Genomic DNA, 16,414 nt, shown 5'->3' with positions numbered 1-16,414 from the left:
TCATGACCTGAGCCGAAGTCGGAGGCTCAACCGACTGAGCCACTCAGGCGCCCCTAGAAGAAATTTTAAAAGGAAACTCAAAGATGCTAAGTTTTGGTCAAATTAAAGATGTCACCGGAGTGGTTTAATATCACAAAACCACTTCAGATATGTATTCAAAAACCTTCCATTAGAATGTTTCACTTATAAGAATACACATAGCTTCCGTCAAAGTTTTCTACTGATGAAGTGTACCCAGGTTGCAGATGGCTACGGGCAACCCAAGCCCAGGTCCCCTCACCCCCAGCCAGTGTTTCCAACCAGGCTGACGGGCTATGCCCTTCTGTGGACCTCCTTCCACCATCTAGTCTCTGTTGCTGTGGGAAAACAAAGGCAAGCCGCCCTCGGGTTCCTCAGAGGACAGTGAGAGTCATAGTTCTGCTCTGGTGGGGGACGACCTAAGATTTTATTTGAAGACAGGTTTCTATCGTTAACAAATAAAAGTTTGAAAACAACCATTTTAGGTAAAGGCTGTGGATGACAGCCACGGCAGGGCCCGGACCGAGCCAGCAGGGTGTGTCTCTCACAGCTGACAAATGGCCAAGGCTTTGGTCTCTGGGCCGGTCCGAAGCCCCAGGCCCTGGGGAGACCTTCCAGCTTCCATGTCATTGAGGAAACTGACAAAATTCCTAGTAAACACTTCTAAAAGTCTGTCCTTTTTTTTTTTTTTATTCTTTACGGTGTCAATATATGTATTTTAAAATGTGTGAAGAAGGTGGCAGCAAGCAGGGATACCGGAGACAACTTTGGCCAGCTAAGTGAGCATCTGCCCTAACGGAAAGCAATGACCCTCATCGAAAGCGAGACTGAGCAGAGGCAGAGGGCGGGGGGCGGGGCATACACCAAAATGCAGCAAGCTTCTGATGGACGGAAGTGCGAATCCTGACTGGTCTGCCGCTGGCAAATGTCACCTCCCCTCCCGCAAACGTGTGCATGGCGGGGCACAGAGAGCAGCAAGACTGGGGCCCCTTACGCGGGGCCTGGATGAACCCTCTCTGAGATCTGCGAAGCTGAATGTCCCGTCTCTCAAGGAGAGCACTGAGTGACCCTGAATCTTCATCACGGAGTGTATATAAGCCCTGTGGCTAAATGACGACCGAGGACGTCTGTGCAATGTGCGCTAAATGAAAGGGTTGATCGATCTGGCTGTTCACACCAGGGCAGCCCCACTCTGAACTTCGATTCTGAGCTGAAAACAACGGGCTGGCCCTCGTTGGCGTAACCCAACGGAAGCCCTCTCTGGAGTTCCTACCCGAGATCTTGCACAAAGATCCCTCCCCGACAGCTGATTGGGTCAGCCCCGCCTTCTCCCGCAGTCTCCTTGCTCGATGCCAGTACTGCTCGGCGTAGCTTTCCTGCTCCCTACTGTTCACGCTGGGGCATGAGCACATCTTTATCTTCAGGCAGACCTTCTAACAGTTCTGTTGTGCTTGGCACCTTCACTTTTCATGCCCCCAAATGAAAAGCAAATGAGATTGGTTTTTCCCCTTGAAAAGCCAGTCCCCAGAAAGCTGATATTTAGGATAAGCAGGGATATTTCCTGGGTCAATTAAAATGAATCCTGTTCAGTCTACTGTACAAATAAAGCTTTTTTTTTTTTCCCACAGTGTCAACCCCAACACCACTAATTGGAAGGCTGAAGGTCGGTGTACGAACTTGTGGCCATCAGTCAAACTTACCTCACGCTGGATGTGTGGTGACTGGGATGTATTCAGCAAGGGCTGGACACGGTGGACAACAACTTCCAACGTGCCTAATTAGGAAAAAATGAGAAGCGAGACGCAAAGTTACCTTTTCAGAAAAAAAGTTAGAAATTAAAAAAAAAAAAACAAAAAAAAAACCACCCAAAGCCTACTTCCTTCGAAATGCCTCACGGTAACACATTCTACTTTATATTTACAACCCTTAAAAGTTAAACCGTCAGGATATTCCGCATACTTCCCCAGTGTCTGTTTATCCTTCAACATTTGTGCCGGCACCGGGTCTAGCCCCTCATCATCAGGCTGCCTTAGCTCAAACACTCAGCATTGTTAGCACAGTGAGCTCATGGCCTATTTCAGTTTTAAATTAACATTTGGCAATCACCCGGGTAATCAAAACAAATGACTCAGTCGTTTAGAATAGATTTATTAGTTGAGCCTTTTTTTCCCTCTCTTTTAACATCTTTAGAATATTTTGCCACAGGAGGGCTCAGATCCAGGCAGAATGTAGAGCACAAGTCACCAGAGGAATATTTAGAGGTGTTTCCATGGAGACGAGGTGCCGTGTGACCACTGAAGTTATCTCCAATCAACAACAGCATCAGGATGCAGGCTGGCGGGCAGGCTCATCCCTGCCAGGGGCGGAGGGCTCAGCATCACCAGGAAACAGGTGTGCTCTGTGCTGTTCCCATCACCCAAGCAGAGACAGTCCCCTGACATGCGGCCCTCCTCGAGCCCTTGCGACCTCCCCAGAGGCATCTCACTGCCTTACCCTCCCCCCCCCCCATTCAAAGGGCTGGCTGGGAGAAAGGAGGCGTGTGAAATCCTGAAACTCATACCAAGAGCACTTTTATATCAGCTGTGAAATGTACACGAGCAAATGAAATCTGAGGGAAAGATCACTCCCTGTGAGGAGGGCCCCCATCTGTTCTGTTCACTGCTCTATCCCCGTGCCCAGAACAGTGCCTGACTGCCACACAGGAGCCTCTCGAGAATGATCTATGGAGTGAAGCAGGGCAAACCTAAACCATGGGTTCTAACCAGGCTCATAACTGCCCTTCTTCCGCCCCCAAGCAACCATTTCCGGGCTGATCGCCGAACAAGCAGGGGTTAGAGATTTTTTTTTTTTAAATATTAACGTGCTGGAAAATAAATCGCTGGTCCGGTTAGCTCAATAGGCTAATGGGTTCATCTGTTTAGAGATCTTAATGACAACTGTCACGTTCAAGACAACTCTTCCGAACTCAAAATGGACAAGTGTGCTGACTACAGGGACAGACAGGTTCTTGTCTGCCAGATCAAAAGCCCGGAGGAAGGGACTCTGTGCCAGCAGCGAAGAGCTAGCTTTCAAAGGCAAACGTCTGAAAGTGACAGACTTCAAAGAAACACCTTCTCGTCCTCTTCCCACCTCTATTTAACTAGAGATAATATTTTCACATTCTGCCCTATGAATACATATTACTGGTTTCATGTTACGTCTCGTTTGTTCCACAGAACTTAAAGTGTCTTTGTCTGGGTGGCAGGGACGGAAATCTCGTCTTTCTTTCCTCACAGTACTTAGCACAGCACGTATACATAAAAGGTTTCGCCCGGTCTCTTTTCCCACTACCCACAACCCATTCACACGGAACTCACTGTTTCTAGAAGGTGCCACACCCTGGCATGCAACCGTGGTGAGAATGCGGCACGGCACAGATGTTCACAGCAAGAGTCAGACTGCCTGGGTTCGAACACCGGCCCTGCCTTATGTCAGCTGAGCCTCACAATGGTAAGCGACTTCACAGACAGGCTGTGAGGTGACAAGGGGGCGGCGCAAACAGAGCACTTCACAGTGCCCCACATGCAGCAGGTACTCGCCAGATGGGAGAGAGAGACAGTGATCACCATCTACTCCAGCAGGCGCACAGTGTGAGTGTTCTCACACTCGGAGGAGGAGCTCACGTGCTGCCACAAAACTCTGGCACCAAAGACACCCGTTTAGATTCAATCCAGCTTAACCTTCAAACCTGAATCCGCCACACGCTAGCCTTAACATGCTATTTCACTTCGCTCCCCCTTCTGGAAATCATTTTTCCCGGAGATGAGGTTCAGTACATACCGGGCTCTACTTGAAGGAATCAGTTCTGTACTCAAAGAACCGGGATCGCAGCCCCCTTAACACCCCAACCCTGCCAGTGCCTTCCGTGCCTTCCCTGTCTGCTCCCCACCTCTACGAGTTCAGACTTCGAGGGGCTGGGGCGGAGGGGCAAGAGGCTGGTCTTCTAGTAACCAAAACCAAGACTCCTGGGGCTCTCCTTTTCGTGGGAAACCCTTGCATGTCATGTCCCCAGACACCCTCCAGAGGGCAGAAGAGAGAAAGGCCCAAAGGCTGAGCGGGCGGAGCTCACATACGGGGGTCCGACCCGGGGCCCCGCCAAGGTCAGCTCCACAGTTCATGCTTTCACTGTCAAGAACTAGACCACCAAGAGTGATAAAAACGTACAGCGAGATGTCACCACAGCACCTGTAGCTCCACTTTACTGTTGGTGCCAGTGCGTCCCGCGTCACACTCAGTCGGGGCTGGGAGGAAGAAGACACTCGTGCAGGTACAGTTGTGCCCGTGGAACCGCGCCTCTGACCACACGGGGCACAAACCGTGTCGACGATTTTGCACAAGTCAAAGTATAAAAACCGAACGGCAGCCAAACACACTGGGTAAAATGTGATGACAGCCAAGTAAAACCCAAACACTTTAGGGTCAGCCATGCTTTAAAATAAATCATGTGAATCTTATCGCACCCTGACAGAATAAGTCAAATTAGACAAACCTTTTGTGTGACTGCAGAAGAAGCCAGGAGCTACGATCTAGTGACTTTTTTTTTTTTTCAACGTTTATTTATTTTTGGGACAGAGAGAGACAGAGCATGAACGGGGGAGGGGCAGAGAGAGAGGGAGACACAGAATCGGAAGCAGGCTCCAGGCTCCGAGCCATCAGCCCAGAGCCCGACGCGGGGCTCGAACTCACGGACCGCGAGATCGTGACCTGGCTGAAGTCAGACGCTTAACCGACTGCGCCACCCAGGCGCCCCTAGTGACGTTTAACGTACACAATCATCCTCCTTCGGGTTTGGCAACAGTATCGTGGCCACAGACACTGGTGACCCTGTCACCACTGACAGCCAAGCTTACACGACCCCCAAGTCACCGATCGATTGGGTGAATTATATGGAAAAATAAAATCGAGAGACAGCTGCTGTCTGAATGAAACTAAAAGACCAGTTGAATCAATCAAAATGGATGAACCCCACAGATTCAGTCTTCTCTAAATTCTCTGAAATGTGATCGTCATGGTAACCATTCCTTTATCATGCTTTTCCTTCAGAAAAGATATTCTTCTTTCCTTCAGTAAGATACTCTTTTCCTTCAGAATATTCTTTTCCAACCTAAGAAACCAAAGAGTAGTGAACCCCAAATATCTTTTATTTTAATTTTCTTTAACATTTCTTCATTTGAGAGAGAGAGAGAGAGAGAGAGAGAGAGAGAGCATGAGCATGAGAGGGACAGAGAGAGAGGGAGACACAGAATCCGAAGCAGGCTCCATGCTCCGAGCTGTCAGCACAGAGCCCAATGCAGGGCTCGAACCCACGAACCTCGAGATCATGACCTGAGCTAAAGTCGGACGCTTAACCGACTGAGCCACCCAGGCACCCCCATGAACCCCAAATACCTTAATTAGGTACACTTAGGATGGCAACGGGTGGCTCACAAGTCCCATTTTTCCTATTTTTATTCAAGTGCTCACACTACTATGGTAGTCAGAAACACTGGCATATGTACCGTTCAAAACACATTTTAAATGTTACCATAGATGTGATAAATACAGATGAGCTGGCCACTGTCTCTGTACCTTTAGCAGAACTGATAAACTGGCTCTCGTTCAGCAAAATAATTTACTGGTAAAAATAAATACAGATGAGGGGCGCCAGGGTGGCTCAGTCGGTTAGGCGTCCAACTTGGGTTCAGGTCATGATCTCACAGTTGGGAGTTTGAGCCCCACATCGGGCTCTGTACTGGCAGCGTGGAGAAGTCAAACTACTCTTGACAAATGTTTTCACTGGAGTAGTAAAACATTAAGAATACTTTTGCAACAACAACAAAAATAAATAAGTGGGACTACATCATACTATAAAATGCTTGAGCATGGCAAAGGAAACCATCAACAAAATGAAAAGGCAGCCTACTGGATGGGGAGAAAATATCTACAGATCATATATCCGACGGGGCTAGTATCCAATATACAAAGCCCTCATACAACTCTATGGCCAAAACCAAACAATCTAATTAAGAGATGGGCAGAAGATCTCAACGGACATTTTCCCAAAGAAGACATTACAGGTGGCCAGCAGGTACGTGAAAAGATGCTCAACGTCATTCATCATCAGGGAAATGGAAATCAAGACCACAGTGAGTTTCTACCTCACAGCAGTCAGAATGGCCATCATGAAAAAGACAAGAGAACACGAGAGTTGGTGAGGATGTGAAAAAAAGGCACCCCTGTGCAGTATGGGTGGGGATGTAAACTAGTGCGGCTGCTATGGAAAACAGTACAGAGGTTCCTCAAAAAATTAAAAACGGAACTATCATATGATCCAGCAATCCCACTTCTGGGTATCTATCCAAAGAAAAGGAAAACACTAACTTGAAAACACAATACACCCCCCCCCATACACACCCATGTTCACTGCAGCATTATTTACAATAGCCAAGACATGGAAACCACCTAAGTGTCCACTGACTGATGAATTCATAAAGAAGAGATGCTATTATACATGCTGTGAAATATTACTCAGCCATTAAAAAGAATGGAATCTTGCCATTTGCAATGACATGGATGGCCCCAGAGGGCATTATGCTGAGTGAAATAAGTCAGACGGAGAAAGACAAATACCAAACAATCTCACTTATATGCGGAATCTTAAACAAACAGAAAAAGCTCATAGATACAGAGAACAGAGTGGTGGTTGCCAGAGGCAGAGGGTCAGGGGTGGAAGGAAGGGGGTCGAAAGGTTAAAAAACAAAAAAACAAAGACTAGAGCTATTTTTCCATGTATATCATTGCATAATTGCTGGTAAAAGAGCTTTATGAGAATAAAGTAGAAAACAAAAACAACGTAATAAAACTTTAAGAATACTTAAGAACAAAAAAAAGCCACCAGTAATAGTGTAGAGGAAACTAAAATTATCAGGCATTAGGAACAAATGGGAACAACACAAAACAAAACAAATGGCGAAATCCAGCAAGAAAAATGGAGTGGCAAATATTTGCTAAAGTCAAAAGGTAAAACCTTAAAAATTCTTGTCCTTTGCCCTAATGTTCAATGGTATTTTTGTTGTGTTTTAAAAATATGAAGATGGATGTCCTTTCAATGACTAGTACAACAGCTCCCAACTAAAACAAATGATAAAATAAAAATCCACTTAATTGACTGATAGGCTCGAATTAGTCATTGCCAAGTTTACAACTTTCCCACAACTCCAAGCATTCTTTCGTTAAGAAACAGGATTTGTTTCCCCTGCCAGGATGACCGTGGGTAGCTTTCTGGGTGACTACAGTTCTGTATATTTTTACATAACTCACTGGGGAATACCCGCTCCCTAAGTCAAAGTGATGAGGGACAGAGGAAGAGCACAGATCCAGAGAATGTGACAAGTCCGACAAGTATCTAGAGCACGCTGGCTGTCTCAGAAGTTTGAGAGGCAGTACTGGGCCAAAGACATTCTAACACTGCCCTCACTCCCATAAACCATCACCAAATCCTGTCCGTTTGTCCCGCAAAAGAGCCTCCAGACCTTCTCTTCCTTACAATCTCATTTTTGCGATCCCAATCTGACCCATTATCACTTCACATCTAGATTACTTCATCACACATGCTCCCCTCAGATTAATTTTTCAAATGTGCCACCTTGATGCATCACTCCCTTTTCCCTAAACCTTCCTCCACTGCAATCTAAAGACCAAGTTTCTAGCACGACATCCAAGGCCTTCCCATCAGACCCCACGTTTCACCCTCCCCCATACCCAACTCTGGCTTTTGCTGACTCCCGGCCTCTGGGCTTTGTCACCACCAGAGAACAGGTGCTTCGGCTCATGCCACTCTCCCCTAAACCAGCGATTCTCAAACTCTGGCTGCACCTGCAGACCCAGAACCACTAGTGATGTCTGGGTGTCCCCCCACAACCAAATTCCCTACGATGAATCTAATGTACAACTAAATTTGAGAACCACTGCCCCAAATTCCTACGGTCCATGGCTGTGCAAGTTTAGTGGGCATCAGAATCTCCTGGGAGAGCGGGAGTTGTTAAAACACGAGGTGTTGGGCCCCACCCCCAGGGTTTCTGATTCAGGTCTGGGGCGGGCCCAGGAATCTGCATTTCTAACACGTTCCCAGGTGATGCTGATGCTGCAGGCCCAAGGATCCCACTTTGAGAAACACTGGTCAAGAGTTAGAATTAGTATAATTATATGGTACAGATACGTACCGTATACATACAACAGTAACTGTCATACGTACACTTCATTTAGCTAAAGAGAATGTACCATCTTCCGGAATCTCTTCTACTATTGCTCTGTACTGTTTGTTCAACTTTTTAACACATTTGTTTATGAGCCAATCCACAGACTGTCTTAGAGATTATCTAGTCTGCTTCTCTTTTTCGAACCCGAGACCCCAAGAGGGAAAGTGATTTTTCCAAGGGATCAGATGGTTATAGGCAAACTTGGGCTAGGATTCGAGACTCCCAACTCTCTCCTCCTCCCCCTCACTTCAAGCCTCTCCACCACACCCTTCCTGTGTCTTTAATAGCTTCTCCAATTAGAATGGAAGTTCGTTGCTTGAAGAGATCGCTTTTGTTTTTAATAACCCCTCATGGCATCTAGCAAGCCTAGCAAAGTGCCTCGCACATAGAGTAAGCACTCAATAAACGTTTGTTGATTTCATTTTATGACTGCTACTTTCTAAGCCCTGTCTGGCACTCCGTGAACGGTCTCCTTACACGTGGGCAACCGGGCAGCCTGGCTCCAATCAATTAGCCACAGAGTAAATCCTTCCCATCAGCACACACTCTGCTGGAATCTGCTACAGGGACAAGAATGAACACACAGAGAAAAATCATAGGGGCTTTAAAAGTGGACGGATAACTTTATAAGGTGCCACAATTCAGCTTTCAACTTGTACGTCAGAAAACATTCACAAAGTCCCTCGAAGTTCCATTATTATACCTAACAAACCAGTGTGGCAGTAAAAACCTGGCAGATAGGGTAGTCTAAAGGACATTGCTCTCGTAGTTTGAATGCTTAGGCCAACAGTCCCCCAACTTTTTTTTGTGCTGACATCCGCCTTGTTACTTAAGGGAAAATTCACAAGTAACTGACTTAAGGGCAAAGAGGAAACAGAGAGGAAGAAGAAGAAGGAGTGCCAACAGGCTGTGAGAAGCACCTGGGTAAGCAGTAAGGGGCAAGAGGATGTCACATACCTGCCCCGCATGCCATCGCCACCTATGCCTTTCCAGGCCTTCCAGCTATTTCCAGCAGCTTGAGCAGGGGGAGCAAGACTAGCCTCGCGACTGACCAAGCCTGTCTATACCTATGATGCAAATACATTATGATGCGGTCAGATGGTTACTTCTGCCATCTCTACGATGGACAGAGATTTCTGTACAATCGAGTCAGCTGCAGAACTCGGTATCAACTGGGACGGTGACCACAAGGAATGCATTGGCTGTGCCTCCATCCGGTTCGCCACTGGCAGAGGGTACCCTGTGATCTTAGCAACTGAACTGGAATCCCCAAGCCTCCACATAGACTGTGACTTCAAGGGAGAGGTTATTTCGGTCCCCTCCCCCTTGTTAAAATCTGCCATTTCTGGCAGAGGTTGGACCACAGGTATAGTCGATCAGTGAAACTAAGTAGTGAAATCAAGAAAAAAACGTGTAACGGTTTATCTAGTAACAGGTGTAATGATGACTACCCATAACAGACCCATACATAAAAATTCCTTCTGATATACAAAATAAGTAAGTTTTAAATAGGTGGGTTCTATAACCAACTCTCCCCCTTTATTCGTACTTTTTCAGGTAACTCTGGAATTTTTCACCCTGGGTCTAATCACAGACTCGAGGGGACACATCCTGTGAACCACCATATCCCCCAAGGCATCCATTCCTTGGGTGATCACCTTCATTTATGTTCTAATCCTTGATGTCTTATCTGTTTTTTTTCTCTTCTGGTCTCTCTTTCTCCTTTTGTCTCCCTCAGTCACAATGCCCCTCTCAGAGCCCATCCCCTCACCTCTGCTTACTACCATCTACCGTAGAATGTTTTGAGTTTTTTTTCTTTTTTAAGTAAACTCTACCCTCAACGTGGGGCTCAAACTCATGACCCTGAGATCAAGAGTCACATGTTCTACCAACTGAGTCAGCCAGACGCCCCTAGAATGTTCTGTTTTTACAGCCAGCTCAAGAAAGCAACACATGCTTCCAGTTGCTCATAATAATCACCCAGTTTCAATGTATAGAAACAAATTACAATCAGACCTTAAAAAGCCTGATCTTTTCACACGGGTTTACCGAAGAGCTGGCCACAGTGAATAACTGCATGGAGGTTCCGGTGTTAGGTCTATGCTACTACGAGCCATGCAGTAGCCTTTGGGCCAAAGCAATCAAACTCTGACCTGGGTACTGGCTCAAAGACTTGGTATCAGCTCGCCAATTGTCACTGTTGCTAGTGACACCATAAACACAAGGTATCACTGGATTATAGGGCTGGGGATTTATTAAGGCTGGGGCCCCACTCCACCACAAAGATGGCATGCCCCCCCCCAACAGTGGCAGATAAATAAAGCCCCAACCCAATGCCCACACACACCTGTCCAGTAACTATTGTGCAACCAGACACTGGTTAGCAGAGCTGGGCCTCTCTCGGAAGCTCACCCTTTCACTTTTCAGGGGGCCCGGGGTACCAGTTACATCATTCAAGGAGAGCACTTTTCTTATTTCACCAGTGCTTAACAACAAACGCTGCACTTTTATCTGCAAGTAAGTCATAAAAAGTGCCTGATGTATCCTTTACGTTTCTGAATCCTAAAGGGTTTTTAAGTGGATTTTTTGGCAATTTGGGGTTCGCAGAGAAACTGATTGAGAAGGTACATTTTCCACATACCTCCTCAACATCCCCCTCCAGATTTCCTCTATGAACACCTTGGGTCACTGCAGCACATTTGTTACAATGGAGGAGCCAATATTCATAAGTTATTATGCACTCAAGTCCACAGTTCACATCAGGGTTCACTCTGTGTTGTGGAGATTTTAACAAACGTCCAAGGTTTTCCCCCTTTACAGTACGTGCTGAAGAGCAATAAGTTACCTTACCTCAAGACAATTCTAGGGAGCGCCTGGGTGGCTCAGTCGGTTGAGCATCTGACTTCAGCTCAGGTCACGATCTCATGGTTTGTGAGTTCGAGCCCCGCGTCTGGCTCTGCACTGACAGCTCAGAGCCTGAAGCCTGTTTGGGGCACCCAGGTGGCTCAGTCGGTTGAGCGTCCGACTTGGGCTCAGGTCATGGTCTCACTGTCTGTGCGTTCAAGGCCCGCGTGGGGCTCTGTGCTGACAGCGCAGAGCCTGGAGCCTGCTTCGGATTCTGTGTCTCCTTCTCTCTCTGCCCCTCCCCTGCTCATGCTCTGCCTCTCTCTGTCTCAAAAATAAAAACATTAAAAAAACTAAAAAAAAAAAGATGGGTTTCTTTTGGGGGTGCCTGGGTGGCTCAGTCAGTTGAACGTCCAACTTTGGCTCAGGTCATGATCTCACGGTTCATGAGTTCGAGCCTGGCATCGGTCTCTGCGCTGACAGCTCAGAGCCTGGAGCCTGCTTCAGATTCTGTGTCTCCCTCTCTCTCTGTCCTTCACCCGCTCGTGCTCTGTCCCTCTCTCTGTCTCTCAAAAATAAACATTAAAAATTTTTTTTTAAATTAAGAAAAAAGACAATTCGAACTGCTTTAGCTTTGTAAAAGGAAGTTTCGTAGGATTATAATGTAAATCGTTTTTAATGATTCTTGGTTTCAAAGACCGACTCCCTCACAGCCCACAAACATATTCAACTTTGATCACCTGCAAACCAACCGTTCGAGACTCTCAAACCTCCAGCACGCCTCCCACCTTGAAAGGGGTCTGAAGAAATTGCTGGACCGCAAAGCGAAAAATAAGAAAAACCACCTCCAAAAAGACACCTGACGAGTTGCAATTGGTCGGTCTGCGGACAACTCAGACTGAAGAGGTTTATAAAAGCAGCATGGCCATGAGAAAGCAGAGCAGCGTGAGAGAAGCAGCATCAGGAGACAGAAAAGACGAGGAAGAAGAAAATAGGGAAAAGGAAGACGGGGCAGGGCAGGCACCGTCACAATCACGAGTGGCACGCGGAGACGAGATGGACAGAGCGACTGCAATGGACAGCCAGCTACACATAAAAGTGAGGTGGACTTTTTATGAGGGGCTAAGTGAGGAAGGGCCAAATTCCATCTCAGTACCGTGACCCTTAAGTTGCCGAATGCTTCTTCCAACTCAACGTGTCAACGGGAAAGCACCATTTTGCATACGGAAAGCTTGCTTTGCACATAAGCGTGTAGATGGCACACCTTCCACCCACAGGAAATTCCCTCTGAAACCTGTTTCAAATCTTTTGGAAGGCTCAAGGGATAGGGTTTTGCTCCTGTATAATGATTAGATACACCCACTAGCTAGAGGCATAAATATGGTGAGATGCAAAATACTCTCATTTTTTTTCATTTTTACTTTATGAATAAGTGTGAAGCAAAACTCAAATGATTTGATGCGTCCTGTTCTTGGAGGATTTGACATCTCACTGTAACTACTTCAGGAGAACACCAGAATCATTTTTCTGTTCATCAGAATCATTTGTTTCATCAGAATCCTTTCTCTCTTAGCTGGAATCGCCTTTTGACCCAAACATGTAAGAAGTCTATTTAATAAGGATGCTGTCGTTCACTTGCAGGCAAAATTCTTAAGTGCTCATTTTTAGGAAATTGGGAAAACATTCTAAGAACTCAGACCTGGAATCGCTCTGTAATATTATTTTATCTTAAATGAGAAGAAAACTGTGTTTCAGATATACATCTGGTCTCTGGGTAGAGAAGGATCCACCAACTTGCAAATGTCAGCTTGCCAAGTGGCTCTCGTGCAAAAGCAGACCAGTGGTTGCCTGAGGACGGGGGCACAGGGAAGAATGTACAGTAAAAGGGGCATGAGGGGGCGCCTGGGTGGCGCAGTCGGTTAAGCGTCCGACTTCAGCCAGGTCACGATCTCGCGGTCCGGGAGTTCGAGCCCCGCGTCGGGCTCTGGGCTGATGGCTCGGAGCCTGGAGCCTGTTTCCGATTCTGTGTCTCCCTCTCTCTCTGCCCCTCCCCCGTTCATGCTCTGTCTCTGTCTGTCCCATAAATAAATAAAAATGTTGAAAAAAAAATTAAAAAAAAAAAAGGGGCATGAGGAAACTCGGGGGGAGTGATAATGATATCCTACATCCTGCTGGTAGCAGTGGTTCCATGGGCATGTACATCTGCCCAAACTCCTCAAACCATATGCCTTGAGTGGATGCAATTTATTGTATATAAATGATATTCAATAAAGTGGATTTTATCTCATTTAAAATTTTTTAAATGTTTATTTATTATTGAGAGACAGAGAGACACAGAGCATGAGCAGGGGAGGAGCAGAGAGAGAGGGAGACACAGAATCCGAAGCAGGCTCCAGGCTCTGAGCGGTCAGCACAGAGCCCGATGTGGGGCTTGAATCCGCAAACTGCGAGATTATGACCTGAACCGAAGTTGGATGCTTAACCGACTAAGCCACCCAGGTGCCTCTCAATACAGTGGATTTTAATGAAGTGGATTTTAAATTATCTTGACCATTCCACAATGCACATGTATATCACATTATCATGTTGTACTTTTTTTTTTTTTAACATTTATTTATTTTTGAGACAGAGAGAGACAGAGCATGAACGGGGGGAGGGCCAGAGAGAGAGGGAGACACAGAATCTGAAGCAGGCTCCAGGCTCTGAGCTGTCAGCACAGAGCCTGATGCGGGGCTCGAACTCACGGACCGTGAGATCGTGACCTGAGTGAAGTCGGACGCTCAACCGACTGAGCCACCCAGGCGCCCCGTCGTCATGTTGTACTCTTTAAACATTCACAGTTATATTTGTTAATGATTCCTTAATAAAACAGGAAAAGTTTGGATATTAAAAAGGGGGCTCTAGCTAAAAAAAAGGGGGTCTAACAAAGGCACACTGCTTTATCTGTAGATGCGGGTATAAACTTTCACCTCCTATTAGTTTGGCTGCTCGGTTTCTTTCCTTAGTGTGGTTATGTGTGCTTACTACACTGGGGAATTCCTTCCCAATTCCTTCCTTAAAGGAGGCAGAGCTTCTCGGGGCACCTGGGTGGCTCAGTCGGTTAAGCATCCAACCCTTGGTTTCAGCTCAGGTTATAACCTCACAGTTTGTGAGATCGAGCCCCACATCAGGCTCCATGCTGACAGTGTGGAGCCTGCTTGGGATTCTGTCTCCCTCTCTCTCTGTCCCTCCCCTGCTTGCTCTCTACCTCTCTGTCTCTCAAAAATAAACACTAAAAAAAAAAAAAAAAAAAAAAAAGAGGCAGAGTTTCTTGTGGCCTAGAAGGAAAGGGCCTAGAATTTGAAAATTTGAATTCAGCCTGGCATGTGGAGATGGAGAATCGTCGACAAGGAGTTTAAAAAGGCTCCTTAGCTTCCAGAAGTTATTGCTGAGGAACTTATCATTTTAATTATTTGAAACTAGTTATTTACAGGCTATTTCTTAGAAACTGTTGAAAAATACAAAATTGTGTTAATTCAAATGCCTAAATCCACCACTATAGCTCAGGGATACAGAAATGTTTGGACTTCATGATTTGTATGTGTGTGCCCGTGTGTGCTCTGTAGTCTCTAAGAAACCTGGCGGGGGGTGGGGGTGGGCGGGGGGACACCTATTACTTCCCTTCACCTAGACACCTGAGAGTGCAGATGACTGATTATGCCCAGGCAGACACGAGCAATCAGATTCACGAACAAGACTGATGTGTAAAACTAGACCTGGCAGAAATGCACTGAAAAACCAATCCTTGATGTCTTCCTAATAAATCACACGTTTCAAATTTGACAGGAGTCAAGCGATCTTATCCACACTCTAAAACTGAAACTGAATAACAAGACTTAATTGATCAAATACAGAAATTTAGTTTTGTACTATCCTCGTCAAAATCACCTTGACGATAAAACCTGTGTGTGCCCAGCTATCATTTTCTTAGTATTGAAAAATAAATTTAAAACCCCGTGGATATTACAGGGGCGGCCGGGTGGCTCAGTCAGTTGAGCATCCGACTTTGGCTCAGGTCATCATTTCACGATTTATGGGTTCGAGCCCCACATCGGGCTCTGTGTGGACAGCTCGGAGCCTGGAGCCTGCTTCGGATTCTGTGTCTCCCTCTCTCTCTGCCCCTCCCTGACTCGTGCTCTCTCTCTCTCTCAAAAATAAATAAACATTAAAAAAAAATATATATATATATATATTCCAAGACATGAAATGTTACACAGGCATAATCACAAGAATTTGTAATATCCAGAAGGGCTTTTTAAATGTTTATTTATTTATATATATATATATAAAAACATATTTATTTATATATATATGAACATATACATAAATGTTTATATATATATACATGTATATATATATATATATATATATATATACACACACACATACATATATATATATGATCCGGAGTGTTTTTATGTGGGTAAATAAAACATGAATTCTTTTTTTTTTTAAGTTTATTTACGTATCTTGAGAGAAAGAGAGAGCACAAGCGGAGGAAGGGCAAAGAGAGAGAGAGAGAGAGAGAGACAGAGAGAGAGAGACAGAGAGAGAATCCCAAGCAGGCTCCACACTTTCAGCACAGAGCCCAGCACAGGGCTCGATCCCACAAACCGTGAGATCATGACGTGAGCTGAAATCGACAGTCAGATGCTCACCCGACTGAGCCCCCCAGGCGCCCCCGTAAAACATGAATTCTTTCTACAGCGGGGAAACACTGACAACAAAGACTTATTTTGATGGTTCTTTTTCTAGGTTTCGCTGCGTTTAAAAACCAGTACACGTGTACCTTCTGTGCATTTTATATCTCTACTAGCTCAAAAATGAAGTGCAAGCAAATCTCACCAGTTTAAATACACAGGAGGCCCGGTTTTCGGGAGACAGAATACTGCAGGAAGCCAGGAAGAGCTGGCCGCTGTCTGACATTAGCAGGCGATAATAAGAAACAGGAGCAAAGACTACTTAAGAACACACCCCTAGGCAAGGGTACAATTTTCTCATTTGTTCAGATGGTAATCCCTTGGCAATGCGTATCCATATTCATTGTTTCACGTAGCTTTAGCTTTGCTGCGGCCCTGGCTGTAGGGAAGGGACGATGTCGTGTTCACGGGTTTACGCGTCTATGCAGCCCACGTGGTCTCTGAACCTATCTTGTTTAATTCTGTTCTACCGGTGGCCTTTCTCTATCGAGTAACACCAGCTCTCCATACCCCACGCGGGCTCTGGAAATCAGCCTC

General features: G+C 45.9%; 1 protein-coding gene across 1 annotated transcript in view; it reads right to left on the bottom strand.

Moving 5' to 3' along the window:
- FHL1 (four and a half LIM domains 1) overlaps nt 1-1,798 on the bottom strand; it is a 40,692-nt gene extending 38,894 nt beyond the window's left edge. The window contains exon 1 of the mRNA XM_040468574.1: nt 1,719-1,798. The gene's annotated coding sequence lies outside the window, so the exon portion shown is untranslated. The remainder of the gene's footprint in view (nt 1-1,718) is intronic.
- Between the last annotated feature and the right edge of the window lie 14,616 nt (nt 1,799-16,414).

Source organism: Herpailurus yagouaroundi, unplaced genomic scaffold (genome assembly GCF_014898765.1).
Source record: "Herpailurus yagouaroundi ecotype Mexico unplaced genomic scaffold, PumYag 67702, whole genome shotgun sequence".
Taxonomy (NCBI): Eukaryota; Metazoa; Chordata; class Mammalia; order Carnivora; family Felidae; genus Herpailurus; species Herpailurus yagouaroundi.
This window is presented reverse-complemented; position numbering and strand designations above follow the sequence as displayed.